Consider the following 18344-nt stretch of genomic DNA (forward strand, 5'->3'; position numbering starts at 1 on the left):
CCTGCAAAGCTTTTTAATATAAGAAAAATGTAAGAGTTTTTAGTTGTATCTGTAAATAACAACATAATGAAGTGGGTTAAACGTGTAATTTGAATATTTTCATTTTTAAGGCACCTAAACAGGAAAGGGTTCTTTACAGTCAGAGCAGTGGGACTGTGGAATTCCCTACAACAAGAAGTAGTGATGGCAGACACTATAACAGCTTTCAAAAAAGGGCTGGACGATTTCCTCGATACACATAACATTCAGGGTTACAGTTAAATTAGACAAAATGTTACAACTATAGTAGTACATGTAGTACGGTAATAGTACGGTAATTACATAATTAGTATTATAATTAGGTTTGATCCAGGGTTCCAGGACTGATCGCCTTTTCTCGGGGTCAAGAAGTAATTTTTCCCCTGTGACTCAAATTGGCTGAAGGTGTCCTGGGGTTTTTGCCTTCTTCTGGATCAACAATGTAGGCATAGGGTAGTATTAGTGATAGGAAAGTTAGAATAACACTGTAATAAGATAGCAGGATGTTAATAATAGTAACGATATCAAATAGTCACATTTATAAAAATAAAAACAAATTAATTAATAACTGCAGTAGTACAATAAGTAGTGTAATATTAAATATATAACTAGTAATAACATAATTAGGTTTGATCCAGGGTTCTAGGACTGATCGCCTTTTCTCGGGGTCAAGAAGGAATTTTTCCCTGTGATGCAAATTGGCTGAAGGTGTCCTGAGGTTTTTGCCTTCTTCTGGATCAACAGATTTAGGCATGTGCCAAACATTTTTCACTGACCGGTAATAGGATTTCCTCCTGCTCATTTTAGCTCCAATTTTTGGTGCTGTCTTGGGCAATGATGAAATACTGAGGCCGGATATTAAGGGGTGGAGGAGGTTGGATTTTTTTTTTTTAAATAGAGAAAGTGTTTGACAAGTCAATGTATTGTTCAACCCGGCCACACAAGGCTTCAATACTTTATAACCCTAGAGACATTGCTTCATCTTCCGGCTCAGCTGTAAATGGAGAAAATCAGAATCTTTGAATGGGCGTTAATATACTTTTTTTTTTTTTTTTTTTAAATCAAAGCAGCAAAAGCATATATAAATATAAGAGCTATAAAATACATACACATTTTACCAAGACGTTCTTTCTGTAGGCTTTAATTCTGAAGAAGAAGAGGTATAATATAGCAGCACACGCAGAAATAAGCATGCTGTTAGGGTATGTGCACACGATGCAGAAATGAAGCAGAAAATTTCTGCATCATTTCTGCATCTCCCTGGCAGAAAAAACGCATGCAGATTGTGCATGCGTTTTTCCTGCAGAATACATGCGGATCCACATGCAGATTCACATGCGTTTCCGCATGCAGATTGACAAGCGCTTTCCAGGCGATGTTAGCATCACCTGGAAAGTGCTTGATAACTAGGTCACACTATATAAATCCATGCAAACAGCATGGATTTATACAGTGTGAACCGAGAGAGTGTATATACTTACCTCCGATGGCCCGCTCTGTCCTGCTCAATCTGTTCTCCCTCGCCGGCAACTTTGATTTGAAAGACCTGCCGACGTCAGCGTCACGTGACCCGTCACATGACTCTGACGTCACCGCAGGTCCTACAACTCACTGCAAGTGCCGGGAACCAAGAAGGAGCGGTGCGCGGGCCGACAGAAGGTAAGAATACATTTATTTTTTATTTTATTCTTCTTTTACAGCTTTTTTAATGGTACCTGGGTGTGGATGAGACTCTCCTCTCCTCCACACTCGGGTACCATCCGCACATTAGAACGCACCAATTACGCAAGTACAAATGCTGTCTTGCGGAATTGGCGCGTTCTAATGCAAGTCAATGGCGGCGAAATCGCCGCGTTTCCGCAAAATTAATTGACATGCTGCGGATTTTTGACCGCAGCGTTGACGCTGCGGAAAAATCCGCATCATGGGCACAGCACATGCGGATTTCCATTGGGGAACATTGCTTCCCTTCTACCATGCGTTTTTCATGCGTTTCCGCTGCGTTTACGCAACTGCAAAAACGCCGCGGAAACGCATGAAATACGCATCGTGTGAACACAGCCTTTCAGTGTAACCCAAAGAATTAGGTTATGACCCGGAAATATGAGCCCCGAGTCGCCGTCTGCTGTAAAGACTTAATATTCTATTCTGTATGGAATGATCTTAAGGGCAATAAGCACAAGAAGAACAGTTACTCGCTCCAACACTTTTAATGCTCTCACTATTGTAAGGCTACAATATGTTTACATGGGGCGTAATTATTGAGGATTCACCATCCAAATCTGCAATAAAGTTCAGTACAGAATTTGTGTTTATAAAGGAAAAATATCTCAGCAGATTTGAGAATTTCTTGTAAGGCATGGATGCTCCTAAAAAATATATATTTAAAAAATAAATCCAACACAGTTCACTCTGAGGTCGGTGCTGCCTGCTCCGTTTGGAGGACCCAAGACTGCTAAAGCCTGTGATTGGCAGCAGCGCTCAGGTGACTAGAATTGGATGTTTCTTTATTGTCCCCATCACAGCCTCGGTGCAGGAGATTTTGGGAAGCGAGTGACGTCTTACACTAAAACTATGACAGGGACATTGATCTCTTCTTCAGTCACAAAGAGGGGGCATGATTATAGCACATGAGACCGGGCTAGTCCCGGCCAATAGATGCCCACCCCCCTCTGGACTAGTATTGGCGGCCAATAGATTGCGCATCCCTACTTCCCCCTCTGGACTAGTCCCAGACAATAGATGCCGCTGCCCCCCCCTCCAGACTAGTCCCAGCCAATAGACCCCCCCCCTCTGGACTAGTTCCAGCCAATTTGCATATTGCTAGCAGCGATGTAAGAAATGTTTTTACTGCACGTAGCAATCAACTTTTGGTTCCTGCATCATAATGAAGGATAATAACAGTTTGGGAGACTTGGAAGACATCACAGGTTTCCTTTGATAGGAATATCCCATAAAGTGTCATACATGACAAATCTATAGCCTGCGTCTCTTGTTGGGATACCCCTTTCACTTTCCAGTAGAATAGGATTTTATAGCATAAGTATAAAAAAAAGTGCTAGAGGACACACATGCTCAGTCTCCACAGCCAGATCTCTGTGTCCGTGCACAGGAAACTATTCCCATTGGTCCTTTACAGTGAACAGAGGATAACTGTGCAGAGGACAGGATGGGGGGACATAGGTCCATTAGCATTAAGCTTATTAGATGGACATGCAATTTGATACACACTTTGAACACCAGGTGGTGCAATACTTAACTTCACTTTTTTTTTAGTTTTTTTTTTAGTTGTGCTTTCAAGTAATGTTTCCGAATAACCAGTCTTGTGTTTGTGCATAAGGAATAACACTTTCTGGCCATTATAGGACTTGTTTTCCTGCATTTTCACCAGTTTTCCCCTCTGCAGGCTTTATTTCTTAATTTTCAACAGATGCTGAGCTGGTGGGAGGAGAATCCTGGCAGCTACAGAGGGATTCCTGCTCTTTATTCCTTAGCACACAGATGACAAAGCAGAAGCATGGAGGACATTATTATTATTTATTTAAAGCGCCATTAATTCGAGGGTGCTGGACATGTGAACAGGTTTATATACATATAACAAATAGACTGGTACAGAGAAGAGGACCCTGCCCTCAAGGGCTTATAGAATACAGGGTAATGGGGAAGTAGAGAGAAGAACATTATACAGCAGTACGGAGCTGTGTAGCTGTGCATCCAGCTCTTATGTAAGGTAAAGCACTTAAGAGGAAGCTCAGCCCTCATTTTCCTCAGTCTGCGTCTCACTCCTTCCACTCTCCATAGATTATAATGGGCAGCGTCACGACACCACAGTGAGCCTGCTGTCCGTCTTCTCCCAGCAAGTTAGATTTGAGTTTGTTTTTTTTTATGACAAGTTCAGGAGGTAAGGGGAGTGGAGAAGTAAGCAGATTTCTCTGATCAGATATATTACAAGGTGTTTTTTTTTGTTTTTTAGTAATCTCCTGTTCTATTGAGTTATGTAAAGCTGGTTGAAAATACAATTTCCTTTTAAATCTTGTAAATTGTAAAGTTTAATGTTTTATGATGAACTCAGTGGATGTGATCTCCGTATCAACAAAAGCTTCCAGGCTCTCTGCAAAAACGTGAAGACCTATGGGCTTCTTGGCTCGATACTCCTGGCCTAGCACCACTGAGATTCACAAGGTTTAGGTTGCTAAACGCTGTCAAGATTGAGACCTTGGAATGGATTTGGTTTCTTGCTCTCCTTTCCCGATTATGTACACCCTGCTATGGTGTACGGTTTTATGTACTCTCACTTATTGCTGCTGGAGAAGGTAAACCTCATAAGCCCCTTATTCATCGAAGAGTCCTAGACCCCTAGAGAAAGCCCTAGGAGATTCCCTTATGGGGCATCTGATCTTCTTGTGATAATGTGCCTCAAACTGGACCAAATAGACTGTCAGTCTCTTGGAGTTGAGTAAGAAGAAAATGTAGAACAATCGTACCATCTTTTGACTATATAGATATATCTTGTTTGGGAACAGCAAAGGCCGGGCGGAAGGGGTGAAGGTTTTGCATGGTTTTGTAGGTCTCACCTTGCATATCCTGAAGATAAGGATTTTAAGTTGTCATAAAAATCAACCACAACTTCATTCAAAGGTAACAAATACTTCATCATGATCCAGTGTTCGTCTATGTAAAGAAAGCTCTTCTGCTCTGCTCGCCGGGTCTGCGGAAATAAGCAATTGGCTTTATTGGAACGTAGTTCACATTGGCATAACAGCTGCCATTCCTCATGGAGCCATGGACCAAGAGATCCATCTTCTAATGAAACAAAATGAATCCTTGTGAGTCCCATTGACTTACAATTGGTATATCCGGTCTTCGTTATTTCTACATACATTACCACTACATTAAAAGGGAGTGGAAACCTGATGTAATGGAGGGTGGCAGAAACCAAATTGCCTGCTACGTGTCTCTGCTCCACTTGGCTCCTACATTAGTTTTGCTACATCTACCCCAAAATAGGGTGACATTTCCTATAATCTGCCGTCCTTGTATTATACGGGGTTATCTAGGACTTTGATAGATCAGGGGGCTTCTTACACTCGGTGATCCACTGTTTGCAGCTCACATGGCACCCAAAAGTGAACAGTGTATGGAGTCAGGACACCACATAGTGGCCATTCTCAGGTACTACAGCTCAGCTCCCACTGAAGTAAATAAGAGCAGAGCTGCAGAACCTGATAACAGTCTCTACACAGTGTACAGAGCTCAGGTGTTCCATCTCCGTATACTGTGTACACCCAGCTGCCAGGGGAGCTGCTGCGGACCTCCACCCATCCAAAAGATAAGTCATCAATATCTAAGTCTTGGACAACCCCTTTAACATATGGAGAGTTTAAGATAACATATATAATGTGTTTGAAAAATTAATGTTTATGATATAATTTCCCAATGTCATCACCTCAAATTTTGTGATCCAATGGTCACTGACCTGACACAGCGACATGATCTTTCCAAGATAGTCATCTGGTGAGATAATTGTGCCCAAAATAATAGGTTCAAGATATTCCTTTACTACAGATTTGTCAGGAAATTCAGATGGATTTACAATAGTAATCTCCGATTCTCCACATTCCTAAAGAAATAATGTGGAAAATTAGATGGGATCATACAATTGGAGCTGATCTGCAGAACCCGGCAGTGACCAGCGTGCTGCAGCGGTGTGGATCCGCGCTGAACACCATCTGGCCACCGCTGCACACAGCAGATTGTTGGTGATGCCAGTTGTTGGGACTTCCACTGATCTGACATTGATGACCAGTGCTGGAATTAGGTCATTAATGTTACAGTAGCAGAAAACCACTTCAACTGCAAATACTGAACAAAAAATGTCAACATCTCAAAATCAAAGTCCAATTTTACTGATTTTGTTTCCCAAAAAACAAACAGCATAGCCAGAACAATAGACAGAATTTTTAGAAAATAGCAAAAGGCAATGGTACTCACCAGCCAAGGTTTCAAGAAAAAATGCACACCAGGACACGGCCGGCCCCCTTTTGTTAGAAGGAGGTAACACAGGTGCAGAATGCTAATGAACAATCGCCCTCACTCACTCTCACTGGAGGGGCGACTACCCAGCATTAAAACTGCACACAGATGAAACTTGCAGTAGGGTGCAATTCACACACTCGCGGCACTGTGCCTAGCCAGCATCCTATTACACGCCCCTACTATTCGACTAGGCGGGATGCCCGGCACCCTATCTGTGCATCGCAGAGTTGTGAAGCCCCCACTCACAAGGTCACCATTACTGGGCCTGGCCGTGCCCTGGCAGATAAAAAAAGTGCAAAAAATATCATATGAGGTATTAGTTGATATTTTGGCCAAAATACGTAAGCTCGCAACCCATCGTCAAGGGTCCTCACGGTTTTGCGAGTCCCTACTCTAATATTAAAAACAAACAGCATAGCCAGAACAATAGACAGAATTTTTAGCAAATAGCAAAAGGCAATGGTACTCACCAGCCAAGGTTTCAAGAAAAAATGCACACCAGGACACGGCCGGCCCCCTTTTGTTAGAAGGAGGTAACACAGGTGCAGAATGCTAATGAACAATCGCCCTCACTCACTCTCACTGGAGGGGCGACTACCTGAAAACTGCTGAATCAATCTGGGGCTAACCTAGCAACACATGCTGCCAGCAACCGGTACTCACATGATCACCGCCATTGCTTCCTAAACTATACGCACAGCACTTGTTTAGGAAACAATCAGTCGAAACAATCAGGAAGGCAGAGGTGGTAATAAACCATTTCTGACTTCTCTATGGGAAGTCCAGCAGGCTCATGTGTACATGTACATGTGTATTGATGAGGATATGAGGATTCAGATCTACACAATACTGTACCGGTGACAATCCTGGCTATGGAACTGCAGGATAATATGTCACAAACATATCTGGATAAGCTGGAGGTTTGGGCCGAGATGGGACAAATGTGAATTAACAATGAAAAATACATTTTCACTAGTCAGACTCCATATGGAACATGGTGCACAGATTTGGCCACCAGTGTGCAAGAAAGGCAAAGCCGAGGTCTAGCAAGTTCAAGGTGGGAGATTAAAGCAAAGATGGAATAGGTGGACTGTAATACAAGGAAAGAGTAATACAATTAATTAGTTAAAATTATTAGTTATTATTATTAAATTATTAGTTAAAAAAAATGCTAAGGAGTGACATACTGTAATATATTCAGTACCGTATCTATAACAAAAGGGCCAAGACCAGGATTCTTTACTGTAAGAGCGTGAGACTGTGCAACTCTCTGATGAATTCACTAGGGGACTAGATACCATTCGTGAGTGTAATATACAAGTGGTTAACACATTACCAAGATGAATTGTTGACCCAGTGGTTTGCTCTGCCAAAAATTGGACTTTACCTTGTAATGTGTTTTTGCTTTCCTCCTGATCATTGTTACAGAAGAATTTTCTGAGCTGAAGACGTTTTTTTTCAGCCTTACACACTAAATCAATAATTAAACTTGCACAAATGACCCCTTTTCAGAAATTAAAGTTATTGAAATGTCTATCTAATGCTCAATTAATCGGTCCGTAGGTGATAACTGTGCCCTTATGATCACTGTAGGACACATTAATGCCCGCACGGTATATTTTCATCATAAGTATAGGAAATGACTGAAATAAAATATATAGTGATATAAAATAATTCAGATAATGGCAGTAGAAGACGCACCTCCAGCCAGCACCCAGAGCTGCACTGCTGTCCCGACTAACAGACACTTGAATCGTTCAAGGTCAGCTTTTCCAGCGCACTCTTCATATTGCTGTATTCGGATTGGTCAACTGGAAACATTCCTGGAACAGAAAGTTAAAAGAAACCATTAGGGTATGTTCACACAATATTCTGAAGTGGATTCTGCTCCAAAAACCACATTTAGGGTATGTTCACACTGAGTTTTTTGACTGCTTCAGAAAACGAAGGGGCCGATTCATCCAGAAGTTTACGTCCGTTTTCTAGTGTAAAATTGCTTAAAATTTTGTGTTTTTTTTTTTTGCCCGTCTGGGAACACTTTGCCAAGTTTTTGAACGGTGGTCAGAACTCAACTGGGAGTGGGTATGGCCACTCAATAAATGCACATAAAAAAATCCACATTAAAATACTGTGTGTGAACTTACCCCAAGGGTGTGCGCACATGGCATCTTTTTCAAGTGGATTCCTTCCAGGCTGCTTTTTCAGCCTGGAATCTGCCAGATAAAGCGCCCCATAATATGAACATAATGCACAGCAATGTCAAAGCAACATTGCTGTGCACATCTTCTGTCTTATGTCTTTTAACCACTTTAGGATTCGGAAACTGAAGTGGTTAAAATAAGGAACAGGTTCATTCTTTGAGTGTCTTCCGCTAGGAAGCCGCCTGCTCTCTATAGTTACCAGCGTAAAGTGAAAGCCGCTGCAAAGCCGCCGGAGAAGACACCTCAGGAAAACGACCGTTGCGGTCTTCCTCAAGCGGCTTTGTCTGGGAAATCTCAGTGGCGGTACCGAAATCTAAGAGACGCCGTGTGCACATATCTTACATTGGTTTTCCAAAAACTCAGGAAGCAGCAGGGAATGGGTTCAATTCAAAATCCCTATTCTCACCTCTTTGTTCCCCCCATGGCTCCATCACTATTGCTCCGGTAGTCCGCACTGGTCTCCGCTTACTTCCTGCAGGCTTTCCGTACATCATTCATGTGACTAAGGTACTGACTAGTGTTGAGCGAGTATGTTCTGTCCGAGTATGCTCGGGCCGAGCTCCGAGTATTTATAGCTGCTCGGTGATATGGTTGAATTGTTTGACAGTTTTATTACATGTGAGGAATGTGTAAGAAATAGACATTCCTCTCATGTAATAAAACCGTCAAACAGTTGCAAATCATGCACACGGGAGCGATTCAACCATATCACCGAGCAGCTGTAAATACTCGGAGCTCGGCCCGAGCATACTCGGTACAAGGGTTAATAGAACATACTCGCTCAACACTAGTACTGACCTCAGCAGTGAAGCCGACATCTCCAGCACATGACCTTTAAGGCACCCGATTATCTTAGAGAGTAACCCTCTTTTAATTGTTATTTCATAAATCAAGAGTACACATGAAATTAAACAACTTTGTAATATATCTTATGAAAGACATTTTCTTCATTCTCTGCCAAAATGTATCATTCACTATGAAATTCTGAGGTAAAATCTGTATTCAGTGAAGACACTTTCCCATTACTGAGATAGGAGATGGCAGCTGCTACTGATACAATTCTATGTGGGCAGGAAGAGGGAGGAGCTAGAGACAGCTCCTCCCCCTTATCAGTAGCAGCTGCCATCTCCTATCTCAGTAATGGGAAAGTCTGTCTGCACTGAATACAAATTTTTACCTCAGAATTGAGACTTGATGATGACTGATCAATTTTAGTAAATAAAGAAGCAAATTTCTTTGATAAGATATATTCCAAAGTTTCCTATTTTCACGTAAACTATTGATTTATGAAATAAAAATTAAAATGACGGATACACTTTAAGTGTCCACATGAATGATATACTGGATTTGGTCACTGCCAAAAGTGAGCAGGGACCGTGAGAGCCGCGATTCTGAAAGGGCAGAGTTTGAGAAGGTCTTTTCTTTTATTTTTTTATTCCATATGTAATCATTCCTAGATTCCCATCTCTCTGCTATATATTTTTTACAAATCGCAGAAAACCCATTTGATGTTAATTGTTTGGGCTTTTCTCATGCGCCGAGCATCACTCACGAGGAAAACAAGCTTCAAAGAACAGATGAGAGGAGACAGTCCATGCATTATGTGTCACGGTGGCGTGTCATTACCAACCCCCTTGCTGCAACGCTCCCTAAATTCCCCACAATGTAGAAAAACCTTGTCCACACGTCACGGCTCTGAGCTCTCTAGTCCTGGAGGATCGTGAGGTTCCTTCCTTACATCTCTCCTCAATTATCTCGGCTTCTGTAAAATAGGCCGAGTCTAATGGGATGAAAGATGCGGCTGCAGAATAAAGGTTCTCTGGCATTTATCTACTCTGTGATCACCGTTCCTAATCCAATCGTGGAGGCGTTCCTGGCTGTTACAAGGAATTAGTAGGATTTCTGAAGTGTGACAGGCGAGGGTACAGCGCCTGTGCCGGTCATGGATTCTCAATAGAGGTGGCTGGGAATGGTCGCTCTCCACTGAAATGATCGGGAGGTGCACATACTTCCCACAAGAAAGCACTTGAATTGTCAAGGTCAATCTATTCTATAGCTGTAACTTTAGCCTTAAAGGAATTGATACAGTGGGTTACATCTGGTGCCCGGGGGGCAGTGTTTGGTATACTCTGTGTCCCTCTGAAGAAGCTAAAAAAGTGAAACGCGTGTTTAGGAGAGTGGCAGGCACATAATGGGTAAGGATCTCCTCATTACTGGTACTCAGGCGCAAAATATGTAGAATTTACACTACACTAGGGATGAGCGAACCCCGTGGATGTTCGGTTTCGACCAAACTTCGGTTCGGGTACCAGAACTTGAACCCAAACCCCATAGAAGTCAATGGAGGCACAAACTTTGATGCTGTAAAATGGTCGTAGTAAGGGCTAGGAGGTCTCTCACTCTTAAAACGGACTTGTCAGTGTTCGGAGTTCAGCATTGGACACTAGGTGTCCGGTATGAACCCCAAACTTTACACTTCGGGTTCGCTCATCTCTACACAACACTCGTTATACTGTTGTACTAATACATTACACGTCTAGTCCCTGTGATTGACTATATATTCATTGTTGAGGACGCTCTTGCAGATGTGTCTAATCTCTGATGTCACGCCATCTGGAGGCTGAATCTTGAACTAAGTGCTCTTGTAATACAGGTCTTAATATTACGCTAATAAAATATATACTGTATACTGTACAATAGCTTTCCGACCCCGTTACACAGTTTTTGAGCACTTGAGCTGAAGTTGTTAAAGCTCAATTGGTGTTTTGCATAGTCTGAGGGGGCTATAGGTGTAATTCTGCCTAGATTTTGACTTCGATGCGTGTTGCAGTTACATTGTCATAATACTCTGTTCCATGTACAATATTATGTAGAACAGAGTTTTGATTCTAAATGGACTGTAGATAAAACAGTATGTCCTGGAACAGTACCAATACACATGCTCTGTAACTTGCCATCCACTCTTTTGGAGTGGACGATTCCTCTTTATCAGCATTCTGTCAGCACTATAGGTCCCGGGACATCCCTTCTCTCATTACTCAGCATGCATTGCTTCCGCCATTGCTTAATGAGATGCCTACAATTAACTGAGATGCTGCATCTCTGTTATGCCTGCATATACAGTTTGACAGGCAGGAGCAAAGAGACAAAGGCCAAGCCCCTCTTCCGGTAATCCATATAGGGGGGTTTCTGCTGCTAGAGACAAATTACACTTAGACAGAAGGGAGACCCTACCGGCCGACACTTTTAGGTTATCTAACCCCTGAAAAGTAACTCCAACTTAATTGAACTTTATAAAGGGATTTTGCACATTATCTATTGAATGAGATCAAGTACAGGGACCATTTAATTTGTATTAGGGTTCAACTCACCTGCAAACACCATGGGTTTCGCAGGCTTAAAGCCGGGCAGAGCCACTGGCTGCTTCAGTAAATGCAGAGTGTCTCCTATTTGTGCTTCCTGTGCGTCCTTCATCCCAGCGATTAGATAACCTACTTGCCCAGCATATCTTAGAAACAATGAGAGTAATATATATTCACAATTAGTGCAGATTCATCAAATTCTACATTGAATATCGGGTACAAATCAGCCATAAAAGAAGGTAGCAACGGCTCTGAGACCCAGCACTGCATGAGTTCACTACAGCTATATACAGCTGGCACTAGAGGGCGCTCACTGGAGACAGACTTCTACTGCTGCGGGTGGGTCCAATACTAGCTGTACATAATCACATGTCAACAGCTCCCCCTGGTGGTGGCTGCATGCAGCAAAAATAGTATTTCATCTAGTTACATTCATTTAAGTCAGAAATGCTGTGACATTAGTCAGCACTGAATTTTGGATGTAAAACTATTTTGGATCTATCAACATATATGTTATAACTTCCCAGAGCCTAAATACCACATCAGAGAGCTCTGCTAATCGCACTGTAACAAGCTGAGAACCATCATACGGCCACAACAGATTTGTATTGAATGGCAATAAAAACACAAAATTGTATTTTAATTTGCAGAACTTTCCATAACACAATATTGACATTTTATTTGCTTTAATAACAGAATCCCCTTTCAGCTCTGCTCTCTCCTGGGCTCCAAACACACATGTATATTCATAGAAAGCAGCACCGACAGGAGCATCACTACTGCATGCAGGATTAGAGCGCCATCTAGTGGCACTATAAGAATATTCCTAGTGTGCTAAAATGTCGCTCTATTATATCCTGCACAGGGTCGTACACAATTTTAAATGCTTTGGATATCGGAAAAAATTACTTTAAAAAAATGATGGAAAAACCCTTTTAAAAAGACACAGAAAGCAATAAGGAAAAAGCACAAACAAAAGAAGTGGTGCTGAGATGGGCGGCTGCAGTTTATGCAGATCCTTGGGTGACAAAGTGCATGTGGGATAATCTTCACTTTTACTATTTTTTTTTATCCTTGCCTTCTAAAAGCTATAAAACTTTTTTTTCCCAGTAGATTCGTTGTATCTGGGCTTTTTTTCAGTAGATTCGTTGTATCTGGGCTTTTTTTCCCGTAGATTCGTTGTATCTGGGCTTTTTTTTCCAGTAGATTTGTTGTATCTGGGCTTTTTTTCCCAGTAGATTTGTTGTATCTGGGCTTTTTTCCCAGTAGATTCGTTGTATCTGGGCTTTTTTCCCAGTAGATTCGTTGTATCTGGGCTTTTTTCCCAGTAGATTCGTTGTATCTGGGCTTTTTTCCCAGTAGATTCGTTGTATCTGGGCTTTTTTTCCCAGTAGATTCGTTGTATCTGGGCTTTTTTTCCCAGTAGATTCGTTGTATCTGGGCTTTTTTTCCCAGTAGATTCGTTGTATCTGGGCTTTTTCCCAGTAGATTCGTTGTATCTGGGCTTTTTTCCCAGTAGATTCGTTGTATCTGGGCTTTTTTCCCAGTAGATTCGTTGTATCTGGGCTTTTTTCCCAGTAGATTCGTTGTATCTGGGCTTTTTTTCCAGTAGATTCGTTGTATCTGGGCTTTTTTTCCAGTAGATTCGTTGTATCTGGGCTTTTTTTTCCAGTAGATTCGTTGTATCTGGGCTTTTTTCCCAGTAGATTCGTTGTATCTGGGCTTTTTTCCCAGTAGATTCGTTGTATCTGGGCTTTTTTTCCAGTAGATTCGTTGTATCTGGGCTTTTTTTTCCAGTAGATTCGTTGTATCTGGGCTTTTTTCCCAGTAGATTCGTTGTATCTGGGCTTTTTTTCAGTAGATTCGTTGTATCTGGGCTTTTTTTTCCCAGTAGATTCGTTGTATCTGGGCTTTTTTTTCCGTAGATTCGTTGTATCTGGGCTTTTTTTTCCCAGTAGATTCGTTGTATCTGGGCTTTTTTTCAGTAGATTCGTTGTATCTGGGCTTTTTTTTCCCAGTAGATTCGTTGTATCTGGGCTTTTTTTCCAGTAGATTCGTTGTATCTGGGCTTTTTTCCCAGTAGATTCGTTGTATCTGGGCTTTTTTCCCAGTAGATTCGTTGTATCTGGGCTTTTTTCCCAGTAGATTCGTTGTATCTGGGCTTTTTTTCCAGTAGATTCGTTGTATCTGGGCTTTTTTTCCAGTAGATTCGTTGTATCTGGGCTTTTTTTCCCAGTAGATTCGTTGTATCTGGGCTTTTTTTCCAGTAGATTCGTTGTATCTGGGCTTTTTTTCCAGTAGATTCGTTGTATCTGGGCTTTTTTTCCAGTAGATTCGTTGTATCTGGGCTTTTTTCCCAGTAGATTCGTTGTATCTGGGCTTTTTTTCAGTAGATTCGTTGTATCTGGGCTTTTTTTTCCCAGTAGATTCGTTGTATCTGGGCTTTTTTTTCAGTAGATTCGTTGTATCTGGGCTTTTTTTCCAGTAGATTCGTTGTATCTGGGCTTTTTTTCCAGTAGATTCGTTGTATCTGGGCTTTTTTCCCAGTAGATTCGTTGTATCTGGGCTTTTTTTCAGTAGATTCGTTGTATCTGGGCTTTTTTTTCCCAGTAGATTCGTTGTATCTGGGCTTTTTTTTCAGTAGATTCGTTGTATCTGGGCTTTTTTTCCAGTAGATTCGTTGTATCTGGGCTTTTTTTCCAGTAGATTCGTTGTATCTGGGCTTTTTTTCCAGTAGATTCGTTGTATCTGGGCTTTTTTTCCAGTAGATTCGTTGTATCTGGGCTTTTTTTCCAGTAGATTCGTTGTATCTGGGCTTTTTTCCCAGTAGATTCGTTGTATCTGGGCTTTTTTTCCAGTAGATTCGTTGTATCTGGGCTTTTTTTGCAGTTAGAGCTGTAGTTTTTATAAATATTTTCTGATCTCTTTTTATTACTTTTCTTGGTGAGGCAAAGTGAACAAAATAAACTCCAGAGATTCTGCCGCTTCATCTTTTTTTTCTTTTTCATTCCATCATCCTCTCGATAGGATTTCTAGAAGATATTTTTTTTAGTTTTAACACGAACAGATGTGGTGAAGCCAAAAATGATGTAACGGGAGAATTTAACTTTGCAGGCTCAGGTCACCGAAAACATCCAATGGCTTTACCGCTACAGTGTAGAGTAAAATGACCAATCTCATATTAATCCCAGTTATGGGACGGGCTTCATAGTTGTACAATCATGGAAGACATGGAGGCCTTCAGTAGGATCCTTGGCTGTCAAGACAATGCCATTGCCACATAACACTCATATGATTGATGACATGACATGGCTTTATAACTGATGGGGAGCCGTACCCCTTCAAGCCCCACTGATTCTCAGAAAGAGGGGGATGTTGTCTTTGCCTGCACAGCGGCACTCTAAGGCTATGTGCCCACGATGCAGAAATGCTCCAGTTTTTTTCCTGAACGTTTCTGTATCTCCCTGGCATGCGGATTTTACATGCGTTTTTTTCAGCCAGGGACAAGCGTTTGTCACGCGTTTTGCACATGTGATTTCGCATGTGGGTTGTCAAGCGCTTTCCAGGCGATTTTAGCATCACATGGAAAAGTGCTTGACAACTTGGTCACACTATATAAATTCATGCAACCGGCAATTAGCAGGATCCCCCAACAATTTCTTAAGCAATGAGAAAATGCAGTCCCTAATGATGTCCTCTGACAATAAGCGGATCACGGACAGCAGATGCATTGGGTTCTGCATTTCTTGGAGAATGGGATGGGGCAGCTTCTGTCTTCTCAGTGATACAATCAGGAAGGAGATGCAGCGTGAGACAATCCCTGTCTACATCTTTGATCTGATCATCAATACAGAGGGCTGATTGGTGAAGACAGAGGGAAAGGCTAATAAAATTATTAAAAAAAAACTTAGTTTTTTGGCTGGCACTTCCTCTGGGGTCAGTATGCCAAGCCAACCTCATTGACTTCATAGCACTTGCCAGAGTGGGCAGACACGATTTTATTGCCTTTACACACGTCACCTCCACACAGGGCGATGCTGCTACGACGCCTCTGTAGTGATCAAACGTGGAGTGAAACAGCAGGGCTTTAAGAGGGCTGCCCTTTTCAATCTTGGGACTAAAACACAAGAATAAGACATCCTGTTAAGGGGGATAAAGGTAAGTAAACAGCGTTCAGTCCAGAGTGATGAATTCCAAAGACAAAGTTTATTTCGCCATCACATAACGTTTCGACCTGTTATAGGTCTTTATCAAGTATATACAAAGACATACAGGGATACTGATCCCCTTTAAGGAAAATCAGTGGCCAGAACCCTTTAAATTCCCCTTAAATGGTCCAAAACTGAAACAGTGGGAACAATATAATCCACTTAGGGTTCAGCAAACTTACAGTCAAGGGTTTGATAAAATTATCTACACCCTTGTGTCTCCAGAAAGCATAGCGTACGTTCACGTGCTGAAAATGCCGACCAGTGCTGGAGTGAGCAGAGGTCCGCAGCTTGTGACACTCCTGCTGTAGTGAAACTACAGGTCCCAGCAGACTGACGGTCTCTCATCAAGTTATGCTGGGAGCCGCAGTTTCACAAATAGTGCTAGAGGATCCATGTCAGAAATATGAGGCTGCCACTAGGGTTTCTCCCACAAATATGTAATTGGACGTGGAGCAGATCTGCACGTGAATGAGCCATATTCTCTATCTGTGAACATACTACTCCTTCACTCAGATTCTAAGTGGTTCCGCAGCGCATCTGTGCAGAGCAAGCTGTCAATCAAAATCCGGGCCGGGTTTACAGCCGTCGCCCCTGATATAGCGAGCGGTGCTGTGATCCAAGACTGTAGCCGCTCCGTGCACAACGATGAGTGAAGGCCGGCGGCTGCAGGGAGGAAAGAAGTTAATTTTCTCCCGGTACCTACACTATCAATAAGGCGGCCGGGCAGCATTGTAACAATATTTATCTGCAGATTAACCCTATACCTGCAGGTACATAGCATTTTCCAAGGTGACAGGTTCCCTTTAATAAAGAGAAGATGGATAGAGCCGCATTAGTCCGTACTCAGGGTGGAAGCCTCCTGACAACTTCTTGAAGAACACTTTCCACATTTGTTCCAAGCTTCCCCGACATCTAATAGAAATAAACAGAGAAATGAATTTCTTAATACAGTTTAGAACTCGGCTACAACGAATCAGAAGAAATGAAACCTGTTTGAAGCTGACAAGCAATCAAGCCCCTCCGTAAGCCACACAGAACATGGCTACTTATGTCATCTGCAGGTGATTAAAGGAACCTGTCATGCTGAAATGGTATAAGATCTGTAGGGGGGTGTTGTAGAGCAGAGAAGTTGATCAGACTGATAGACATATCTGTGGGAAGAGAGTCAGCAAAACTGGCATTTTATGCAGTGAAAAGTCCTGCCGTATGTACACTAGTCCAGTGGGCGGTCCTACTAAGTGATTGACAGTTCCCTGTATGACCATGCAGGCAAAGATAGCTGTCAATCACTAGTAGGACCGCCCACTGGACTCATCTGTACAAACAGCAGGATTCCACTGAATAAATTGATACAGGAAAAATATCTATCTTTGTACCGTATTAGCCAGTAGATAGAAGAGTATTTAGATTTGAGAGTCCTCAGTGGTTGATACCATCTTTTCCGTTAACCATTAAAAGGAAACAAATTGCAGGCTTTCCAGACTACTCAGGTCTGCCTGATGAAGAAGCTGGAGTAGTCTGGAAAGCTTGCAATTTGTTACCATCTTTTCAGTTAGCCATTAAAGGTATCAACCACTGAGGACTCTCAAATCTAATGAATAAATTACAATTTATACTGAATCTTCTCCCACAAACCTATATATCGTTCTGCTCAGTTTCTCATAGATAAAACCTGCACATCTGAATGGAGCTTTAATGTTGTTATTACAATCACGTAACCGCAGATCACAAAATCTTTCATATGATCATTTTTTTAACACCTAAAACCCCAATGGGTCGTTCTTAGACCTGTGTGGCTTACCAAGCCCAATTTCTAAAAGTGGCAAGAGTGCTGTAAAATAGGAAGCTGCACATTTTTGCGCAAAAATGATGCATCACAAAAGTTTTTTGCTTTTTTTTAACACAAAAATTGATGTAAATTCCTCGCTACATTGCCCCTTTTCCAGCCACATTTTGTAGAAAAAAATAAAAGACAAGGTGCAGACAGCGGAGTTAAATTTGCCTACAGGAATGATTTTGATCTGGAGCGCATCGTACCCGGATACAGTCACTAGCGGGAACGTCAAACATCTTCTCAATTTGTTTCTCCACCCTTTCCGGATCTGCATTCTTCAAGTCTATCTAAAAGCAAAGTATAAATACTAATTATTTATCAAAGCTGGACAACATCTAGAAACCATATAATAAAACTGGCTTAAAATATAGTGTGAACAAGAGTTTAGGGAGAGATGTACAACTGGCACTGGCCTATAAAAGGGATTGTGTAATCGCACAAAACTAGCAAAAATGTAAAGTGCCTGGAAAACAAGGAACGTGCAATTTACCTCTTAGTAAAATCCTATGCTTTCTCAAGAACAGAGGAATTTTAATTTCATATTTATTTTTAATCAAACCATTTTTATTGAAAAACTCCAACTACAAATATTCCATCTTTCAAATAACATACATGACATAGTAATTCCATAGTAAAAATATGAACAAAGTATCTGAACTTCAATTCCCATAACCCACCCTAA

General features: G+C 41.7%; 2 long non-coding RNA genes across 2 annotated transcripts in view; one reads left to right on the plus strand and one right to left on the minus strand.

The window, feature by feature from the left end:
- The first annotated feature begins 1592 nt into the window (after positions 1-1592).
- The window catches only part of LOC141206950 (uncharacterized), a 66681-nt gene continuing 49929 nt past the window's right edge, over positions 1593-18344 (plus strand). The window contains exon 1 of the long non-coding RNA XR_012277435.1: positions 1593-1677. This is a non-coding gene — a long non-coding RNA (uncharacterized lncRNA). The remainder of the gene's footprint in view (positions 1678-18344) is intronic.
- On the minus strand, positions 3891-5627 carry LOC141206949 (uncharacterized). The gene is made up of 2 exons (XR_012277434.1): positions 5495-5627; positions 3891-4726 (listed from the first exon to the last, which is right to left on the minus strand). It is a non-coding gene; the product is annotated as an uncharacterized lncRNA (long non-coding RNA).

This window comes from Phyllobates terribilis, unplaced genomic scaffold (genome assembly GCF_046119375.1).
Source record: "Phyllobates terribilis strain yellow unplaced genomic scaffold, ASM4611937v1 Scaffold_152__1_contigs__length_4461920, whole genome shotgun sequence".
Lineage (NCBI taxonomy): Eukaryota > Metazoa > Chordata > Amphibia > Anura > Dendrobatidae > Phyllobates > Phyllobates terribilis.